The sequence below is a fragment of the Betta splendens genome, chromosome 12 (assembly GCF_900634795.4).
Source record: "Betta splendens chromosome 12, fBetSpl5.4, whole genome shotgun sequence".
In the NCBI taxonomy this organism is placed as follows: Eukaryota; Metazoa; Chordata; class Actinopteri; order Anabantiformes; family Osphronemidae; genus Betta; species Betta splendens.
In genome coordinates this window covers 10,243,336-10,250,177 of record NC_040892.2, presented here as the reverse complement: position 1 = coordinate 10,250,177, position 6,842 = coordinate 10,243,336, and the positions used below count along the sequence as shown (strand labels likewise).

General features: G+C 40.0%; 1 long non-coding RNA gene across 2 annotated transcripts; it reads left to right on the top strand.

The window, feature by feature from the left end:
• Positions 1–710: 710 nt before the first annotated feature.
• On the top strand, positions 711–2,900 carry LOC129604904 (uncharacterized). Of its 2 annotated transcripts, XR_008696223.1 has the most exons (3): positions 711–1,297; positions 2,257–2,358; positions 2,613–2,900. It is a non-coding gene; the product is annotated as an uncharacterized LOC129604904 (long non-coding RNA). The 2 variants fall into 2 exon arrangements; XR_008696222.1 differs by having other exon boundaries at positions 2,257–2,900.
• The last annotated feature ends 3,942 nt before the right edge of the window (positions 2,901–6,842 follow it).

Below are 6,842 nucleotides of genomic sequence, written 5' to 3'. Positions count from 1 at the left end.
TGTGTAAACCCATATCTGTGTTATACCCACTACTGCCCTTTGCACTGTTTTTAAATAAATCAGATTTTACTAAATTATTATGTTAGTGTTTTGGTGATATGTGACACAAGCACTATTGTGTTGTATTGTTTCCTAAGGAAATCAGATTTGCATTCTCATAAGCGGCACAGTTATGTCTGAATCAGCTAAATAAGCACAGAGTTAACAGTGGGTTTCCCACACAGAAGTAAGGTATCACTTAAAAATGGAGAGTGGGACATGAGTTATTAAAATTACAATAATCTTTATTACAATATTATTTAAAAGTTGGTATTCAAAACCCCAAAGAAAAAGGCTAATAATCTAAACAAAACAACAGCAGTGGCGTCTAAAAGAAATCAAAATAAAACAGTTAAATTACGGAGCCACGCATCATAATAATGCTGCTAATTACAAAAGAAAATCAAACAAATACCACACTGCGCTCTCTCCGGTCCGCTCCGCTAATTGTTGCATTGCTGCCCTCTACAGGATCTTAAATCCTCTTAACCAGACTCTCAGGGACATAAAGGCACGTCAGCATGTGACTCAGCTCCTTTATGTCTATTCCTTTCCTGCTGAAATCCCCCATTATAAGTTCCCTTTCACTGCTGTATCTTCTACATCTCATCATTACATGTTCTACCCTTTTCTTACACTCCCTGCACAGCCCGTCGTCATGTTTCCCCAGTATATGTAGCGTACTGTTTAAAGGGCCCATATCATGCAAAATCCACTTTTTAGACATTTTGGAGCGTCCCTATGACTCTATGGGTCACATATACACACACTGAGCACGGTAGAAATGCATTTCCTGCTTTTTTCACATTTTGAAAACGTAAATTTTCTCATCCAATGAAAACAGCCACGACCTACTCTGAGGCCGTTCCCCAGGTTTCGTCATACTGGTTGAAAGTTCTCCTTGCAAATCCTGAACCACCACCCCCACAATGATCCCGAACCAAAACTGGACTTCCGCCATTTCCCCCCTCTCACTCACCGTGAACAGACCAGCACGGCAGCGCCCAAGTCCTCCCATAGAAATAGTTCGGTTCTTAGGTGTTCTAACAACACCAAAGTCTCTTCACTTTACCAAGGGATCAACAAGTGAGGACTTTGTGGGTCACTTTTATTTTTAACGGACCGGTGCCAGAAACACTGCCTCAGCATTTATACGTATGTGCATTTCAAACGAGGGTGCGTACAATGCTGGATTTGTTTCACGGCTCCTGTTGGAAAAAAAGGACCTATTCCTAAAGTCCGTCATCCACTCACTGCAGTAAGTACATGCTTGATATTTATAATGTTTTAAAATGTTAGTTTGTCCGTTTAAAATGTAGTAACCTATGTGTGGGGCAAGTTACTAGCTAGCTATGCTAACGGCTACAGCCAGTCGAGCCTTTGTCCCCTTCAAATGTGCTCATGTGGGCTCCTGCAGCCACACACCTGTGTGGAGAAAAGCTAATGACTAACGGCATCGAGCGGCTACAGGCAGGGAGCGGTGGGTCTAGCGTCTGTCCTTTTCTGTAATCGCATACACCTGCGGGGAACAGCTGATCGTTATCGCCCTTCCAGCGGCGACAGACAGGAAGCGGTGGATCTAGCTCGCTGTAGTAAGTTTGTGCTTGATACTTGTGATATCTAAATATGTTAGTTGGGTCTGTTTAAAATGCAGTAACCCACATGTGAGACAAGCTAATCGCTAGCGTCGCTAACGGCTACAGTGAGTCAACCGAGCCTTTGTCCCTTTCAAATGTGCTACTCTGAGTTGGTGCAATCACACACCTGTGTGGGGAACAGCTAATAGCGATGGGCCTTCGATCGGCGACAGGCAGGAAGCGGTGGATCGAGCTTTTGTCCTGTTGACTTGCTGCCGCTCCTGTTTGTGTGTTGCGTTAGCCGTTAGCATGCCTTTAGGCCTTTGCACTTTAGAGCTACAGCTGGTCGAGCGCTACAAAAAGAACCTGCAGATGAACGCGGTTATGTTTGTTATTACCCCGTCCTGTGTCACAGCCTAAATCAACTTGTGATTTGGGGTTATGTCATTGTTCTATCAAATTCTAACATGATTAGTTGGAATGATTACTGTGTTGTGTTTCAAGCTTAGTTGCTAATTAGTCACATCTCTACAATACCTGCTGCTTATCTGGTCAGTTACTGATAGCTTGTACCATAGCCATTATATTTGTAGGACCAATACAATTTACAGTAAATGTAACAGTCTTTTCTATACTGTAGGAGGGCAAATCCCAGTTGCCTACATGCAAGGAGGCTGTGAAACAGAGAAATCACTGCAGACTGTTGGTACACGGACATCTGCTGCCCAGCTCAGGAGTAAAGGTATGTAAGTTTGTATGTACCAACAGTAAGATAGGTAATAGACGATTTTAATTGGTATATACTGTTTAGATTTTATATTTGAATTGTAACAACTGTTTATCTGTTGTTTTAGCACAGACAGGCCTGTCCTCTTGTTTGGTTTAATTTTTTGTCTGGTATTGTGTGTTCTTACATTAGAGAAGGTTTTGACCTACATGATAATGAACATTTCACTAATCTACAATTCTGATTGCACTACCTTTTGTTTTGATGAGGTGATGGTGAGGACAGCCACAGCTTCCATCTGGTAGAGGACTGCTTCTGCTCAGTCTTCCAAATAGTGATGAGAACAAGGATCACCACATCTCCCTGTTTACCCTACTTTCATGCATTTCGTCTGCAAGGCCCTGCAAAAGCTTCTCCTTCGTCCTCAAACCCCCAGACTTCTTAATTAACTCAGTAACCTATACATTGCACATTGGAGTGTGAAGGTAACAGTTTGTTCTAGCTTTGGAGTAGTGGTGTATTTTTTTGGTTTACAATAAAGTTGGCTTTAACTATTATGTATTTCACTGAACTCTGTTTCTGAAGGGAAAACACTTTTATTTAGGAAATCATAGTATTGAAATTACATGTTTTTCTCCTAATATGGTAGCGGCCATAAATAAAACGCATATAAATTATATATAAATAAAGTTAAAAAAATTCTTAATGAGTGTTGCACTCACAAAAAACACATTTTTACTCAAATGGTAAAGGAGTTATTCTACAGGTGGTCTACATCAATCATACTATGAGTGTTTTAGTGTTTTAACCATCAGGAAACTGCCTTCATCTACAACCCAAGCATGAAGAGATGGCAACTCAGATTCTTCACCCCAGGAATCCTCAGCACCAGCTCACTAGCCTCTGTAGACTAGATACCTGTAACAACTTTAGATACAGAGACATATTACTGTCAAATTTATCATGAATGACAAAAAACATAATTAAAAGCAGTAAAAATACGTTAGGTCAATATATAATTTGAACCAATGCTTTTTGTTCCCAGGTAGGTCATGCAGTGATTGCTCTAAATATTAATGCACATTTTTTAAATAAAATTATGTCAGAGCAGCAGCACAAGTAAGACAAAAACAGTGAAATGTGTAAATGTAAAATGTATTTATATTATTTCAGCTATGCTCTCTAGCTTACATTATACAAATAAATAAGTTTAAGAGGTGTTGTCTATTAACGAGAGTTTTCCAGGTAAGTCGTGTTGTGAATATTGAAGCTGCACACGCCATTTAGCATAAGCATTAGCAACCGCTAGTCACTTTGCATAAATCAATTAAATTGAAGTAAATGCGACATTACCAATGAGACACATCTTGCATCAGCCGAAATGTGGTGACTTCAACAGCCTCCTCTTCAGCTTCAGGGTCAGATTCGGGATCGTAGACGTATGGTTCTACTACGCTACGAACCAGCTGACTAATGTCGTGCAGTCCTGTAGTGGGTCGTCTTCTTCTGTGGAGGATTGCGGTGGATTGCATTCTCAATGTCGCACTACTGCCACCTATTGTATCCTAACCGTGCGGTGGCTCGTATCCATGGAGCCAATTTAAAAAAAAAAAAAAAACAACAACAAAAAAGGTATGCGCTTCCGCACAGAGGTGTGGTGAGCAGCTTCGCTTGCGACACGCCCAGAAAACACAGCATTTGCTGATGGAGAGTGAAAACCACACATTGACAGGGGCAGTGTGGACGATCTACAGGGTTTTATGGGATGAAAATTTACAGAGACCTTACTGAGACATTAAAGTCTAATATTTTTTAGAATGAAAAGCATGATATGACTCCTTTAAGTTAGTGTCCTAGTGATGGGTCCGGGAACGCCGATGCGTCGGCGCATGCGTCGAGCTCATAGAGCAAAACACTGTCGGTGCGCGTATAGCGTTGGTAAAGCACGTGACCGATACAGTTCCTGTCAGTCACTGTCTGACGCGCCAGACTGTGTTTATAAGGAAGCGCATGTGTCGGGATGCATCTGAGAAAGGAATCCCTGAGCGTTTGCCGTTCATCGTAATAATAATAATAATAATTCATCTCATATCGGAAAATGAGGTGTCTGTTTAAATTTTATAATAAAGTGAAAGTGTATTAATAAAATAATTAATTAATTTTAAAACGTTTTCACTTGATCTTTCTGAATTCAGATTCATTTCAAATTGATTGAGAATGATTCTTAGTTTACTAATCATATTTATATTTTTTATACTTTCTTATTTAAACCTCCAAGTGCAATGAGGCCGTCAGTAGTTCTGCAGGCAGAACAGCAGCTGTCTACACCCACTTCAGGCATGTTCAGGCATGTCATTCATTCTTGTTGTTTGAAAAACAATCCAACAATGCATCCATCGCTTATTCCCATATGCGGGGTCATGGGAGCTGGAGCCTGTCCCAGCTGCCCAGCTGGCTATGGGCGAGAGGCAGGGTACACCCTGGACACACACACACACACACACACACACACACACACACACACACACACACACACACACACACACACACACACCTACGTGAGGCGACCACCGCCGTGCCGCCCTGTTTGGAAATCATGCAATAAAATGCCAATTTGTTGTTTCTAGATAACCTTTGGCAAAATCTCATCATTGCAGTGGGCAGGCAGACCAAATTTGTTAAAAAACAAAACAAAAAGGCATCTTCATTTACAACATGTTCACTTAGATTTTTACGTTATGATACATTTCCCCTTTTTATCGACTGTATCTAGAAATATCAATTTTAAATTTAAATGAAGATATATTAGAAATAATACTATATATAAATAAATAAAGATTTAAATATTTAAATAAATAAATATTAATAAATATTTAAATAATTAAATAAATATATTGTATAAATAAATAAATAATACTATATAACATACAATGGCTTAAATTACATTATTGTATATATTAAGTCATCAAATCAGTGTCAGCTGACTGTCAACTAGGATTGCCAGTAGGGATTTTTAAGGTCCAGCAGGTGTCAGTATTCAGTGACACAAATCTGCAAGCCTGGTAAAAACCACTTCTTCTCTTTTCTTCTGCTCCACCCTCTGCCCCTTCCCACTTTCTTCTGCAACCTATACAAATGCCTGCCCTTTGTCTCCTGATTCCAGTGCTGCTGCCATTTTTCATTTACATTCCTCCACACCACACTCTTAGACTCACCCCTTTGACTTTGATAATGCAACAGTGATGTCAGAGAGAGGGAGACGCTCGCATCCCAATACAAATCAGGAGGGGGCGCGGCCATCACCCCGTTTTTACTAACGCAGCAATAGTTTCAGGAAATATGAAAAAACACCGACCAAAAGTCTGTCATTCCGTCCAAGAGCGGGAAAGCTGTGGACATGGACGCAACTCCTTGTGAAGCTAAGTTAGGCTTGAGCCTAAAGAATACCTGAATAAGCGATAAACCGTAATGGAACCCGTTGGATGGTGGACGTCTATCTGCGCACTGTTTTACTTGTTCTTTGTTACTTTTATTTACGGTGAGTAGTTATGAAGCGAAATGTTCTGCTTTCTAACTGCAATGACTTTGGTTCAAATCTTGAACTCAGACCTGACGCAGCAAATCCTTCAATGAAACCGTGTGTTTGTTAGCGATGTGTAGCGAAGAGCCAACTCCTCCCGGGAGAACCGCGGTGAAGTTAGTTTGACGTTGGACATTCAACAGACATTCGACCGAAAATACCTCCAGACAAGCGGTCCGTGTTTGAACAAGCGATCCGCATTTCGTGTTCGCTACGCGGACACAGAACGAGACCGCTCGGTACACGAAGACGTTGACTTAGGGACCGTCGATAAATTATTTGGATTTTCAAGAAATTAATAATTCAATAGCGTCCAAACCATATGACCTACTGGTTCAAAACCTGCTTCAAACTATGTGTCTACATCTCCTTCACAGGGCACAACCATTTTTATGAGGACCAAATCAGCTTTCATGTTTTTCTATAATTTTTTAGTATAAATATTACTGTATTATTTCAATACTGTTCACACTATATGACCTACTGGTTCAAAACCTGCTCCAAACTGTGTGTCTACATCTCCTTCACAGGGCACAACCATTTTTATAAGGATCAAATCATGTTCCATATTTTTCTATAATATTTTAGTATAGATATTACTGTAATATTTCAATACCGTCCACACCAAATTACCTACTGGTTCAAAACCTTCTCTGAAATGTTCATCTACATGCCCTTCACAGGGCACAACCATTTTTATGAGAAAATAGTCATGTTCCATATTTTTCTATAATATTTTAGTATAAATATTACTATAAATTTCCAATACCATCCACACCATATGACCTACTGGTTCAAAACCTGCTCCAAACTGTGTGTCTACATCTCCTTCACAGGGCACAACCATTTTTATGAGGATCAAATCCTGTTCCATATTTTTCTATAATATTTTTGTGTAAAGATTACTGTAATTTTTCAA